Source organism: Bidens hawaiensis, unplaced genomic scaffold (assembly GCF_021521415.1).
Source record: "Bidens hawaiensis isolate Kalapana, Puna unplaced genomic scaffold, B.hawaiensis_p1.1 tig00048199_1, whole genome shotgun sequence".
Lineage (NCBI taxonomy): Eukaryota > Viridiplantae > Streptophyta > Magnoliopsida > Asterales > Asteraceae > Bidens > Bidens hawaiensis.
Window position 1 is genome coordinate 52,560 of NW_027498627.1, and position 16,106 is coordinate 68,665.

Genomic DNA, 16,106 nt, shown 5'->3' on the forward strand with positions numbered 1-16,106 from the left:
GCTTGTTAACAAACGATCATCTTAGAATTAGTAGCATCATATAAACCATTATTTGGCACATTCAAATACGAGCCCACCCATCTCATCATTAGTCGACCATCAGTCCCCAACAGTATTGGAATCGTGACATAAATGTACTCCATAGGTTCCAGTGTGTTAATATTTTTTTACCACACACGAAACCATATACACACGTGGAAACCAATTTTTCGTAGCCTGGACATGCATATAACAGTGTGGAACAATATCGGCGAGCCAATACAACCCCATTTTCGGCACATTTGATTCAAAGACCACCCATTCCAACAAACCATTTACCATCAAATAACAAAGAGGTTCATACAAACCACGTCACACATTGAAGAGGCAGGTCCCAGCAGAGCCCAGTTGGACCCGCAAGACTCACCTCAAAGAGGGACGTCTGCGCAGTTGAACCCGCAAGACTCACCTTCAACAGGGACGTCTGCGCAAAGGCTAAACTCGCAACCCCTTGAAGAGGGACGTCTGCGTAGAAACCAACTGAGCCCGCAGGACCCACCATGCTCAGAGACGTGACGTCCTTACGCGCAGTACGCAAGCTGTTCTCGCAGGAAAAGCCTCCCAATGGTGAAGTACTCCGCCTGTTCCCGCAGCTGCGGATACAAGCCATCAGGGAAGGCTACCTGCGCAGCAAAGCTACACGCACAAGGCACTTAACTCTTAAATAATTCAGTAATGTCACCTGAAGAAGGAGTGAGCAAGCCGGGAACACTCCCGCACAAAGCCGGGAGAACTCCCGCCCAAATGAGCCAGTCCGTACGATACTGGAGGATCTTTTGTACTGTACCTGACGAGGTATGGACAAAAGATCTGACCAAGGATACGACAGCTCACTGACAACAGTATGACGAGCAGCACGCTCTTGTACTGTATGTCACTATTAGCCGCTGCCTACTCACCAACCTGTCGGAGGACGTGCATGGCCTGCAGTTGGTGGAACATGAATAGTACACAGCCGCCCTGGTCACTATCAGCCGCTGCCTATCCACCAACCACCAGCATGGCATGTGCGTAGCCCATAGTTGGCAGAACAGGAATACTATTCAGCCGGCTGTACCTTCTTGGAAACCTACCTTCGGCTATAAATACTCCAATACATTGGAATGGTATGATCATCTTATATCTTACATCTTTTCTCATATCTCATATCTTGATATATTACCTGATATCGGCTCTAGTCATTCTCTTAATATACACTTATATTCAAGAGCAATCTAGTCTGATTCTCACGCCGGAGGGTGGTCACAAGGAGGTACCCCCCCTTCTTAGTGACGAGCTTACGGTGTCTGTTTTGCAGGTTATCAGAAGAACCATATTTGCCGGATCTAACCCCTCGTGGGAAACATCTATTTAACCCCCAGATTATCCGTAATCTGCCCGGGGTCGATTAGTGTTTCTTCATTGGCGCCATCCGTGCATAAAAGCTAGAACTTAATTCTTTTTCAGTTTTCTCTAAAACTTCTGGAAAGATGGTTAAAGGTACTCCGGTCCCAAAACCAACGAGTGACCAAGAAGCCCTGGTAACCACAACCCCAGCTACTGGGGGGAATACCGGCAACTACACAGTTTTTACGAACACTATCCCGGTTACCCAAACCGGGGCAAGTGCAGTAAATTTTACGAACACTACCCCAGTTACCCGAGCTGGGGCAAGTGCAGTAAATAATCTCTCACTGGGATTCACCGATACCCAGTTAGAGAGACAACGAACGAGGCTCCCCCGCCAAACACTCGATGAAGTTAAAGCGTGGGCGGAAGCACGTCAAAAAGAATTCCAAGCTGAGTTGGATGAACGCTTACGTTCAATCCAACAGGCTGATGAATTCGGAGAGTACTTGGACGATGATTCGGAGGAATCCGATAGTGACGCAAACCCTCGTCACAGGGCGAAAGGGAAGCGTAAGGAAACGGACTCCCAACCTAGAAGGCATTTTGGAGAAACCTTCAAACCAAAAAACGCGGGTGGAAACCCACGTGACTTCTCCAAAACATTTAGACCAACTGCTGCAAAGGTGGGAACGTCCAAATTTGCAAGGGACATTGCGGAAGCAATCGCCCCGAAAAGTGACAAACAGATGTCCAACATCGGCACTTACGATGGTATATCTGATCCAGACGATCATTTGAACAGGTTCATAGCGGGGGCAACCGTTAGTAGTTGGACGGAACCTACGTGGTGTTACATGTTCCAAATGACGCTTGTTGGGGCAGCTAGAGCGTGGTTCGATCGTCTACCGGTCCACCACTTCTACGATTGGGCAGACTTCAAGCAGAAGTTTAGCCAACACTTCAGCCAACAAAGAAAGTATACCGAAGAGCAATGGACAATCCTCAATTGCATTCGAGAGGAAGATGAATCTTTGCCAGACTTCATCACTCGCTTCAACTCAAAGAAGCTAAGTCTGGGTAATATTAGCGAAGATTTTGTTCGCGCTGCTTTCATCCAGGGCGCGAATGACCCAGAGCTCATCCGCACCTTAACGGGTAAAGATGGCATGCCATCCACATGGGATGCCATCATGACAGCAGCTAAACGCTTTGCGGAAACGGAGAAGCAATTGGGTAGAGATCTCCCCCAGAGCACAAACCTCTACACCCAGAAAACAAGAGAAGACAACGTCCTTACCGCCCGACTAAACAAAAAGCGGAAGCTATGCATTTGGCAGTCAAGGGTAAACTTTGACACCTCATCCGGCTTGTAACATCGGTTAGGCGGAAGGGATAACGTACAGTCGAACCAGAACTCCAGATGGACGCCACTCACTAAAAGCGTCACCGAGATATTCGCCACTGAGAAGCTCCCATGGCCAAAGGCTCCAATAATCCGACATCGTCACAATGCTGATCGGAGCAAACACTGTGACTTTCACAGGACAAAAGGCCACAACACTGAAGAATGCATAGACGTGAAGGACATCGTCGAAGCATTTCAGAGATGGGACGCTCGCGCACCTCGTGGCATAACGAACGCTGAGCAGGCTGATGCGTGTAGAACCCCAGTTGGGGAAAACACGAATAAAATTGCAGCTTCAATGTTGGAGACTACATACTGCGTAAACAACGAGATTCCGAACCAAGTGCATATCGGCTCGAAAGGCTCGATGACACTCCCAAGAAGATGGAAGGGAGCTCAATTACACAATCTGCATGTAGATCAATTCCAAACTTGTAAAAGAAAAGGCCCAGAGCCACTTCTAATGGAAATGATTCTCCTTATCACATTGACGCTAATGGTCTTACATTTATACTTATGAACTTTCCACACTGATATGCCGGTCTTCACCGCATACATAAGTGGGGAAAGAAATCGTTGCGTGTGGACGGCGGCAAAACCCGCATAAACACAAAAAAAAACGGCAAACCTTCACGCAGGTCATTCATAGGTAAAGTTTGGTCATCCCACTAAATGAAAGTGCCGGTCCTAACCGCACAAATCATGATAGAAGAAACCGAACTAACCTATTGACAACCGCGCGTCGAACGGTTAACTTATTCTAAACGCTTAGAAAATTTCTAACGAAAAGATGAGGAAAACCTCAACGCAGGTCAGATGTAGGTAAAGTTTGGCCATCTTACTAAATGCAAGTGACGGTCTTACCCGCACAATCACAAAGGAGGAAGCAAAACTTCAACCTATTATCTACCACGTTCAAAGGTTAACTTATTCTAAACACTTAGAAAATTTCTAAGGAAAAGATGAGGAAAACCTCCACGCAAGTCAGATATTGGTAAAGTTTAGCCATCCTAAGTGCAAGTGACGGTCTTACCCGCACAATCACGAAGGAGGAAGCAAAACTTCAACCTATTATCTACCACGTTCAAAGGTTAACTTATTCAGAACACTTGGAAGGTTGCTAATTTAAACTAAAGTATGCATGAGCAAGTCATATAACGTTTATAAAGCAAGTCATCCAGTGAAAGTAGCGGTCCTACCCGCACAAAGATTTATATTTCATAATAATTCAAGTATTACAAGAATGGCCGGGTAACTACCCGCCTACATGAATATAAATCTAGACAATGTAAACCTATAAATAACAATGGGAAGGGATCTTAAGGTTCAAGCTTCAGGACCACTCCCTCCAAACCCACTTGTACCCGCACCATCAGTTGGCCGTGGCGGTTCAAGGAAGGTCTTTAGAATGGCTTGCCCATCATCAGCAGCAGCAACTTCGTTCACCTTCTCCACCACCGGATGCGGGAAGGCGGCATACTGGTTCACTGCTTGGTCATATACAGCTTCAGTATCCACATCATATAAAGGGAAGTTGGAAGGCGGGATGCCTTTCTCAACGAACCCTAGACCAAGCAGGAAGCCGGCGTTTTCCCCATCCTCATGAGAAGCGTTGAGGGCTGCGCTCATGGCATCGTCGTATGATGTGTCTGTGAAGACTCGATGCACAACCTACAAGAAAAAATACAAGTATCAAAACATTTTCTATTTACAAAGAAAAGCGTAAAGATATTATGAAATTACGCATACATGAGACAACGCTTCTCGAAAAACCCATTCCTTGGCAACCAGAGCCTCCTGGAGGGCGGCTTGAGCTTGGTTACGGGCGCGTTCGGCTTCACTTTTGTTAAGGTTGGCGAGCAACACTTCCTTAGCAGCAGCCTCTTCAACGCCCTTTAGCTTCCGCTCAGTGTGGTCAAGCAAGCCCCTCTGGTCCAAGATCTCTTGGAGCTTCTTGGCGTCTTCCATAGCCAAGGCATCATAAGCCTGCTGGAGCCTCTCTAGGTTGGCTTTAAGCTCCTCATTCTCAATGCATAGAGGCTCAGCAACAGCTTCAGCCTTGGTGGCCCTCTCAGTTGCGTTCCGTGCAGTTTCCTTAGCCAGCCGAATCTGTTCATTAACAGCTTGGGCAGCCTTGGAACGGGCCTCGAGACGGGCCTGAACTTCAACTTCAAGGGCCTGGAAGGCCTTCTCCTTTTCCGCAGCCACTGCCGCAAGCCTCTTGTTCTTCTCCCGGATGGCCCGCGCCTGAGCCACTTCCAGGCTACGCGCCGTCTTTAACTTGTCGTTTTCACGACAGAGTAACTCGACGCGCGGCTACATCCGGGCAAGGAGAATCCGCAGTTCATTCGACAGCCTACCCTCCTGGTAGCTGGAATGGCTTCCCCCGGCGCAGCGGCGGGGGCGGCGTGGCGCGCCCATTCGACGCATTCTACAGGCGTCCGAAGGGTTGTTCCTCGGCCGATGTTCCATCGTGGAACATACACTTCATTGGAATCCGACACTGCAAAAGCAAAAAGCAGTTAGGAAAAGATGATAAAAAAAATATATACATATAAAATAAAGGCCAAAATAACCCTACGCACCTGTAGGGTCGACGACAGGCTTGTAGCCGCCAAACCCATCACCCGAACCTAACGGATATCCATCCAAGAGGTCAGGCAGATGGGAAGGAGGCAGAGATTGGCTTGACGCCCCAACCCCGGACATACCTGAAGGACCGGCCGTAGTCGCCGGCGCCGGAGGAGGCATAGCGGAGGCTGCCTTGGTAGAAACCAGCGGAGGTGAACTCACCGGAGGTGAACTCACAACCGCGGCCGCGGCTGCGGAAGAATCCACAGTAACATTCACCGCCGGCTCAGTGAAGGAATCAGTAAATATGGCGGAGATGTCATCACAGTTGGAACAGTTGGCTCAACCGGGTGAGCAACTGAAGCAACAACTGAAGTAGGCGCAAACGCCTGGGTCATCGCCTCAGGTAGGTTGACCAAACCTACCGTCATGGGTCCGGAGGTGCTCCTCCCCGCTCCACTCTGGAATGCGGTAGCATCCACGCCTGCACAAAGAAGATATAAGTATAATGGTGGAAAGCTATGCAGTTAAAGTAAAGGAAGATTATACTTACGGGTTTTCTTGAGCCTAAAGGTTCTGACAGGCGGGGACGAACCCGATGGAGCCGGCCTCTTCACGCCGCTCACCGTCGTCACACTGGGCTGCCCGGAGGTGACAGCCGTCTCAACCTCCGGAACAGTGGTCTCACTACCACCAGGGTTCCCCGCCGCCTCCTCGCTCTGGGTTTCCGAGTCAGACCGGACAACCGGATCGGCGGTGGAGGCAACCTTCGCCTTGCCCTTCGCGCCAGTGGCCTTCTTTTTCCGCACCAACGGAGGACCATCTGCGGATTCCTCATCAGAAGATGACAAGATTAGAGGAATTCCAGCAGAGGTTTCAGCATTGAGAGGTCGAGGGTTGAATAACTCCTTACCTGGCCGCGTGGCGCTCAGAATGGGGTGGCCTGGCGGGTAGACCTCCACAAACCGATCCCTCGTTTGCTCCAAGATGGGCAACTTGTTCTCATCGAGAGCACGAGTACCCATCCGAGCGGGACCATCAGCCTCCCGCGGATGCAGGAGCGACTGCAAGTCGTTTCCCTCTGAAATAAAAAAAAAGAAACAGTTAGAAGAAAAACCTATATCAACAAAGAAGACAGAGCATACCGTAAGGGACAGAGTTCAAACCGTATTCGAGGACGATGGGAATCTGTGACGCCTCCTTCCACACCTGGCTCATCCCGAGCATCACCATCCCGGACTCCGCAAAGCGGTACACCGGAGTCTGGATCCGGGAGATCTTGGCGAACCACTCCGCCTCCGGGTGGTTGAGGGCGTGAAGGGCGGGGAGTGCTCTCCCATTCTTAAACGTCATCGCAAGGGGGACGACGCGAGCGGAAATATAGAAAAATTCCCGCTTCCACCACCGAAGACTGCGCTCGGTAGCGCAGATCTTCAAACCCTTGATCCGATTGACCAAGGTGTACCACCCCTGGATGCACCTCCAGGAGTAGAAAGTCATCAAACGATCAACGTGGGGCTCCATGCCCAGAATGAGGCACACCCACTCAAAGTGGCGGATCTTGGCGATCGCCATCGGGTGTACCTCCGTCAGATGCACACCGTGCCTCTCCAAGACACGGTATACAAACTTCGTCAATGGGAACCTGAGATTCCCATAAACGAAGAATGCAGCGTACACCCCTATCTTGCCCTTGGGGGCATCGTACACCGTCTGGTGTGGCTCCGGAAACTCAGGCTCGAACGGCTCGAGCATGAACTTCCGGACGATGTACTGGTAGAGGTCAATAGGAAGAGCGCACTGGCACTCGCCAGCAGTGCTCTTGTCGTCCTTTTCGGACGTCGACGTCGGGTTCTCGACGAACAACTCAGACTCCTCGGCAGTGGCCTCAAACTCACGGGTAGAAGACATGTTTTGGATGTACAGAACAACGATTTCAGAAGAATGCTCGACGGAATAGTGAGTATTCGCCGGAAATCGTTTAGAAGATAAAGAGAGAAGTGAAAGTGTGGACTAAGATGCACCCTCTCGCCCTTTATATACTCATCGCAATTAATGCGATGAATTTAATGCGGAAGAGAGAGAAATCGCAGATGCAATGAAACTATGACACGTGGCAAAGAGCAAGCTGGCAACAGCTGTAGAAAGGACGCGTGCCATTAATTTCGCGGCCACGCGCCCGGAAAATCGCGCCCACGCGCCTGAAAAAGCGCCTGGAATGACCATATACTGTCACGTCGCCATAACTTCCTGCACGTCCTGACACTGTCAGAAGAAACCGTCGGACGACGTTTCAACAGTTTGGACTGTTCTTATCCTTTCACCAACTCTTCGAATTTCAAAAAGATTCAAAATTAAGCGGGAAAATACCCCTTACCTTGGCAACCAAGTAACTATAAGACAGGTGCGAGTACAGTGTTAAGGCAAAACCCTTCACATACTTAGCACCTGCAGGGAATTGAAGCCAAGAATACCTCGGCAACCAAGTAACCATAAGACGGGTGCGAGTACAGTGTCAAGGCAAAACCCTTCACATACTTAGCACCCGCAGGGAATTGAAGCCAGGAATACCTTGGAAGTAAAGTAACTATAAGACGAGTGCGGGTACAGTGTCAAGGCGAAACCCTTCACATACCTAGCACTCCGCAGGGAATTGAAACCAAGAAGGATCTGCTGGGCAGTGCTTGCGGAAACGGGAATAACATCCCCGCATAGCGGGAACGTCGAGAACTAGATTGTTTGAACCTCCAAGATGGAATTGGTTGTTTAAACATAATTGATCACTATGTTCAAAACTACCAAAACCTCATAGAGAATCTACACAAGTGGAACTCAACGCTCCTGACTTGCGAGGAGGTTACAGACCTACCCGCATCACACCCAAAGATCAAGCAGAAAAGTCGGGAATTTCTGCACGTGACATTAGGACTTCCGCGGGAAGAATCCCCATGGAAAACCTTAAAACTAAACCCTTTTCAAAACCCTTTGCTTAAGTCCAAAAGTTCACCTCACTTATTAACAATTCATGAGAAGAACATTGGACTGGGGGGACTTGAAGAGGTAGGTCCCAGCAGAGCCCAGTTGGACCCGCAAGACTCACCTCAAAGAGGGACGTCTGCGCAGTTGAACCCGCAAGACTCACCTTCAACAGGGACGTCTGCGCAAAGGCTAAACTCGCAACCCCTTGAAGAGGGACGTCTTTGTAGAAACCAACTGAGCCCGCAGGACCCACCATGCTCAGAGACGTGACGTCCTTACGCGCAGTACGCAAGCTGTTCCCGCAGGAAAAGCCTCCCAATGGTGAAGTACTCCGCCTGTTCCCGCAGCTGCGGATACAAGCCATCAGGGAAGGCTACATGCGCAGCAAAGCTACACGCACAAGGCACTTAACTCTTAAATAATTCAGTAATGTCACATGAAGAAGGAGTGAGCAAGCCGGGAACACTCCCGCACAAAGCCGGGAGAACTCCCGCCCAAATGAGCCAGTCCGTACGATACTGGAGGATCTTTTGTACTGTACCTGACGAGGTATGGACAAAAGATCTGACCAAGGATACGACAGCTCACTAACAACAGTATGACGAGCAGCACGCTCTTGTACTGTATGTCACTATTAGCCGCTGCCTACTCACCAACCTGTCGGAGGACGTGCATGGCCTGCAGTTGGTGGAACAGGAATAGTACACAGCCGGCCTGGTCACTATCAGCCGCTGCCTATCCACCAACCACCAGCATGGCATGTGCGTAGCCCACAGTTGGCAGAACAGGAATACTATTCAGCCGGCTGTACCTTCTTGAAAACCTACCTTCGGCTATAAATACTCCAACACCTTGGAATGGTATGATCATCTTATATCTTACATCTTATCTCATATCTCATATCTTGATATATTACCTGATATCGGCTCTAGTCATTCTCTTAATATACATTTATATTCAAGAGCAATCTAGTCTGATTCTCACGCCGGAGGGTGGTCACAAGGAGGTACCCCTCCCTTCTCAGTGACGAGCTCACGGTGTCTGTTTTGCAGGTTATCAGAAGAACCATATTTGCCGGATCTAACCCCTCGTTGAAAACATCTATTTAACCCCCAGATTATCCGTAATCTGCCCGGGGTCGATTAGTGTTTCTTCATACATGCTAGTATTTACCGACGTAGTTCATCATCGACTTTGACAGTTTGACTAGACGAATCCATAAATCTTTTCTATAATTTTGTGATCCTAAAATGACCCATCAACCTTCCCATAATACCCCTAACCTTAAACAAAATTACAAGACTGTCCATTCAGTCATCGTTATCAATGATAACTTCTGCTTATTAGCTTAGTTTAGTTCCATTCCATCGCAACAGAACAACAAACAGAATCAACCAACCTCTTCAGATCTGCAAACCCATCCCCACACGAAAAAAACCTCATCCATACTTATATTAATTACTTCATCCACAAGTTTCATATACCACCAAGCTTACAAACCAAGCAGTTATTAATTCCATTTCCATCATATATATATATATATATATAAAAGTTGACAACAACTTCATGATTCTCAACCATTATTAACTAACGCCCACCCCATCAATACACTTATTTCATGAATTTCGATATGAATAATAATAATAATAATAATAATAATAATAATAATCAGAACAATAACCGGCTGCTCAGATTCCGGTCTGTTCCGAGTTATGTTCTCCAGAGCTACGTGAACGATATCGAGAAAACGAGAGACGTGAACCATGAAGTGAATTATAACTTTGTTGCTCAGAGTTTGCAAGATCTGGAACCCGAGGTGGAACTTAAACCGAATTTGATGACTTCGCAATTGTCGGTTAATTATCCAAGGCAAAGTACTACAAATCAGTTTGGAGTTGATAATTTGGAGGCGAAATCGGGCTCGAATCTGTTCAGACAAAATAGTTCACCTGCTGGATTGTTTGCTAATATCAATCCACCAAATGGTAATTAACTAGTTATTATTGTTGTGTTGTTTTTATTAATGATTTTGTTGTTCAGTTTCAGTTTGTTTGTTTGATTGTGTGGTTTTGTTTGGATTTTGTTACCATTTATGGTACTAGCGGTTGGAGTACAAGTTGCTATATTTGGGAGTTGTAACTGGTTTTGACTTTTTTAAAAGTCAAAATTGGACTCCTAAGTTAACCAATTTTAGAGTTTTAAATTAGTAATTCTTTCCATTCATGATTAAACATTTGACTCCAATTTTGTTTTGGATTAGAATTCGAATTCAAGATTAATATCTGTTTTAGTAAAAATTATGTAACCGACTTTGACTTCCGAAAGTCAAAATTAGACTCTCAAGTCATATTTTATTTACAATTATAAATCAGTAATCCTTTACACCAATGATTAGAATTTAGAACATGCCCTTGTTTTTAAAAAATATTCGAATTGAGTTCTGTTATTTGACTTTTGAAAGTCAGCGTTTGACTCCAGTTTGGTCAAACGGATCGAGTCAGGTGGGTTCGGGGCACGGGTTGGGATGGGTCGATTCAAAAAAGGGTTAATTTGGTTCGCGTTGAAATGGGTCGGGTCAGAACGAGTTTTGGGTCGAAACGACTTGGTTTAAAAAATGATTTTTTGAAATTATTGTACATTTCAGATTTGACTAAAAACGGTTTCGTTTGTTTTGGCAACAAATATGCAGGTTATGGTGGAATGAGAGGAACGGTTGGTAGTTATGGAATGGGAAATGTTGGAAACAGTGGTGAAATAAGTCAATCTTCAAGCAGATTAAAGAGACAACTAAGTTCATCATCAGGGGTCGGGATGCTGCCACGAATATCGCGAACTCGAGCCTGATTCCATTGACCCCGGTGTTCTCAACGAGTCATCTGATTACCCCTTTGGTTCGTGGGAACATGAACCTACTTCACAGTTTATTGACAGCTTTGCTGGACTCAAAAGGGAGCTAAACCTTCCGGTAATTGTTTTTCTAAAGTATTGATAATCATAAGTTCTTAAGTTAACGGGCAGAAGTTGTTACTGTCTATTGTATGATATAAGTTGATGAAGTTGTTTGTTTTTCATAATGCTCATTTTTAGAGTGCTGATAACGCGGGAAATCAACAACCAATGTTGTCACACCACTTGAGTCTACCAAAAACCTCTGGAGAAATGGCTGCTGTCGAGAAGTTGCTACATTTTCAAGATTCAGTCCCGTGCAAGATTCGTGCAAAACGAGGTTGTGCTACACATCCAAGAAGCATAGCCGAGAGGGTAATTTTCAAAATCTTGACTTTTCGGATTTCGGGTTGGGTCAAAATCTTGACTTTTGAGTATTGGGTCATGACCTTTATGTTGATTTCTTTAGGTTCGAAGAACACGCATAAGTTAAAGAATGAGGAAACTACAAGAACTAGTCCCGCACATGGACAAGGTATTGACTTTTCTTGATTGGGATGTGTTACCTTTTGACCAAAACGGCGTGAAACTAAATATACACGTTCTATTTTTCTTACAGCAAACAAACACATCAGATATGCTGGATTTGGCTGTTGATTACATCAAAGATCTTCAAGAACAATATAAGTGAAGAGGTATGTAACCGCCTCAACACCGAGCGAGGCGGGTCAACCCACAAGATATGGACAAGAGGCTTGAAATCAAGACATTATGAAGGCACAAAGCCAAAACCTATGCGCATGGCGCATATCACATATGCTCACGCATATCACATATGCTCATGCATCACATGCTCAGGCACCACACATGCTCAAGCACCACACATGCTCAGGCATCATATGCTCAGGCACCACAGATGCTCAGGCATCACATATGCTCACGCATCACATATGCTCACGCATATCACATATGCGCGTGGCGCATCCGCGCGTGGCGCATATCACATGCTCGTGCATATCACATCTGCGCATAAAACATCTGTTCGTGAGAATAAAGAGAAGACCTCGCGCATCCTCAGGATAGGCGCGTATCACACATGCACATAATCAACCTCGTCCTTATCCAAATCAGGATTAGGGCAACCTTGATTGTGCACGTCAGACAACCTTCTAGAAGGTATCTTTTTAAGGAATAAGAATATGCTGATGTTGACAGCTGCCATTGAAAGGTGGACAACTCAGCATAACCCATGTGCTACCACGTGATTATAACCAATGAAAAAGCACCAGGTGTCCCCAAGGACACGTGGCGCAAAGCAATTGGAGGAGGCCAACAAGGCCCTGATTAGGTCTGAGCCCAATCATTGGAAACCCTAGCACTATAAATACCACATCAACTCCATAAGGAGAGACACATCCAACTACATCCAATTACAGAGTATTCAGCTACATTAAGCAATACACTCCAAATTCCTTACTCTCATATTATTATCTTCTCCTACAAACACTTATTCTCACACCGGAGGGTTACCCCAAAGAGGACCCCTCTGTCCCTTTCTGAGGGGTAAGTTTACGGTGTTGTTCATTTTGTAGGTGGAAGAACCCAGATCCCAGAGAACATCGGTGAAATAGCATAATCACACCCGAGGAAAGTAGATCGTTCACCAGTGAGTCGATCCACGTTTCTTCATTGGCGCCATCCACTGTTACAACGGCAACAAGATCTCATCAGATCTCTAAAAAAACAAATTATCACCATGGTTTCTGGTGCTCGTAACGTCGATCAAGTTCTGGAGGATATTGAACGTGAGGATGTTAATGAGGGACAGCAGTTTCTGAGGGGGCCGCGTGATTCTACGCGCACCACCAGTAACCGTCCCTTCATCACAACTCCTCACGGCCAGACTGAAATTCCTCCAGACGATCTCACGTTACAAAATCTTGCCGGCGCGAAACAAAAAGGACCAATGGGTCCAGAAGATGAAACCAATGACCCTAAGGAATGGCTCATAAACTAGCAACGGCGTCTAATGGACAAGTACAATGAGATGGTCAAACAGAAAAAGTTAGCCGACTTAACACAAAGGCTAGCGTTTGACAAGCAAGCCATTCAGGGAACAAAAAGGGCGCGCGCGCCGGAAGAGGGTCACTCTGTTCACACTGAACACGCTGAGTTTAGTGATAAAGAAGTGCACAGCGTCAGGAAGACGCGAGATACTCAGGCAGGAGGCTCACAGCTCCGCGCGCACATGAACATGGCGCCTGGAGCCAGAGCCGATCTGGATCTGCACACACCATACAGCCCACCAGTGAGAGGGCAAGTGGATGTAACCACCCCATACAGGCCAGCCATCTTGGTGAAACATTCAAAATTCACTGAGCGCATTGCGAAGGCCCCCATCCAGCACAAGACCAAGATGCCAAGTGGTTTAGGCAAATATGACGGCACAACAGATCCAGACGATCTCTTACAAGGTTTTTACAACACTGGAAACCTAGAAAGCTGGACGATGCCAACATGGTGTCACATGTTTGCTCGCTGCCTCACGGGCGCGACGCGTGTCTGGTTTGAAAGCTTGCCTACTGGGCAAATCGATGGGTTCGAGGAACTATTGGAAAAGTTCCAAGCTCACTTCGTACAACAGCGAAGACACACGCGCGACCCTGATGACATCATGCACTGCGTGCGCAGGAATGATGAAACGATTGAAGACTACATCACTCGTTTCAATCAGGAGTCTCTGGCAATCGGAGGTATCACTGAGCAACTATTGCGCGTGGCCTTTATACAAGGCGCGCGCAGTGATCAACTCCGCCGAGCTCTCGTAAGCAGAGATGGCATGCCAACCACTTGGGCCAAGCTAATGGAAGCATCACGAGTCTTCGCGAGAAATGAAAAACAAATTGCCCAAGATAGAGCGAGAGAAAGAGGGCATCAAGCAGAGGCACCGCGCAGCAGCGAAAGAAGGGGCAAACAGAACACTGTATGGTCCAGGTTGCAATCAACCAGTTTTTCTTCCGCAGAAAAGCAGGCGCAACCAAGCTCACCCCAGCCCCAAAAAGACGTTCGTAATCGCGGGGAGGGTGACAAGAGGGAAGGCGGCAGAGATCCTAGCAGACCTCTGCCAAGAATCTGGACTCCCCTCACTAAAACACCCTCACAAGTGTTAAGCACTGAGAATGTCCAGTTCAAAAGCCCCAAGCCACTACACTACAAGGGACCATCAAACAGTGGCAAGTACTGCGAGTTTCATAAGTCCACGGGACACAACACTGATGCATGCCATCACTTGAAGGATGCAATTGAAAAAGATGTGAAATCAGGCAAGCTGGCTCACCTGGTGAAAAACCCAAGACCAGAAAGTGAACAACCAGAAGGAGCCTCTGCCAGCAAAAAGTACAAAAGAATCTGTGTAGCCGAGGGAGGAAGGCAAGGGCAAACATCAAGAAAGAGAAGCGCGCAAATCCAAGGAGATTGGCGCGAGCAACAAGTAACCTTCCCAAGAATCAGGGGAGGCCCTTCTATCAGCAGTCCTCTTGTCATCACTACACACATTGCTCATTACGAAGTGTCAAAAGTCCTGGTGGACACTGGCAGCGAATCAGACATCATGTATGAGCAATGTTTCAGAAAACTGGATCCGGCAGACCAAGCAAGGCTTGAAATTGTGAATGCACCAATCTCTGGTGTGTCAAATGAAATCATTCACCCCCTAGGTCAAATACAATTTGAGCTAACTATGGGGGATGAGAAACACAAGCGAGCCGAAGTTGTAAACTTCTTGGTCTTGCCCACCGCTTCTTGCCACAATATGATCTTGGGTAGAGGAACGATTGCCCAATTTAACGCCATACCGTCGCCAGCGCACGGCGCGTTGGGGTTCCCAACACCAACAGGTGTAACTTTTGTATACCGAGATCATTTGTGTGCAGTGACAAATACTCCGCGGGAAGGGAGAATGAAACTTCCAATGGCAGACAACGCGCCAGAGGAATGGATTCTCAACCCAAAATTCCCGGAGCAGAAGATCACAATTGGCGCAACGATATCAGACGACACGAGGTTGAGAATGAAAAGATTGCTCACGGCATATATGTCGGTCTTCGCGTGGCAACACTCTGATATGACTGGGGTTCCGCGAGACCTGGCACAACATTCTCTCAACACGTTCAAGTCTGTAGAGCCAATTGCTCAAAAGAAGAGAGTCATGGGGGATGAGAAAGCGAGGGCCATGAATGAGCAGGTTGAGGATCTACTGCGCGCAAAGATCATCCGCCCGACACGATACCAGACATGGGTAGCCAATCCTGTGATGGTAAAGAAAAGTAACGGGTCATGGAGGATGTGCATTGACTTCAAGGACCTCAACAAAGCATGCCCAAAGGATTGTTACCCCCTCCCAAACATCGACGCAAAGGTGGACTCCGTGGCGCCATTCAAGCTCAAATGTTTCCTGGATGCCTACAAAGGCTATCACCAGATTCAAATGGCACCACAAGATGAGGACAAGACCGCCTTCAGAACCGACAAAGGTGTTTTTTGTTACACAAAAATGCCCTTTGGTTTGAAGAATGCGGGAGCCACCTACCAAAGACTTATGGATGCCGTTTTCAGCGAGCAAATTGGAAGAAACCTAGAAGTCTATGTGGATGATTTGGTGATCAAAAGTAGGGAGGAAAAACAAATGCTCAAAGACATCGAAGAAACCCTTGGGCGCCTAACGGAAGTTAACATGAAGCTCAATCCGAGTAAATGCACTTTCGGCGTGCAAGAGGGAAAATTTCTAGGTGTAATGGTCACCAAGGATGGTTTTAAGGTGAACCCTGAGAAGGTGGAGGCCATCCTTGACATGCCCTCGCCATCCACCATGAAAGAAGTTCAGAAGCTGAATGGTAGA

The 16,106-nt window shown here is 47.2% G+C and overlaps 1 pseudogene across 1 annotated transcript; it reads left to right on the forward strand.

Moving 5' to 3' along the window:
• The first annotated feature begins 9,938 nt into the window (after positions 1-9,938).
• On the forward strand, positions 9,939-11,897 carry LOC143597384 (transcription factor bHLH130-like; annotated as a pseudogene). Its single transcript, XR_013146896.1, has 5 exons — positions 9,939-10,308; positions 11,013-11,288; positions 11,411-11,584; positions 11,679-11,744; positions 11,829-11,897. The product of XR_013146896.1 is annotated as a transcription factor bHLH130-like (transcript).
• The last annotated feature ends 4,209 nt before the right edge of the window (positions 11,898-16,106 follow it).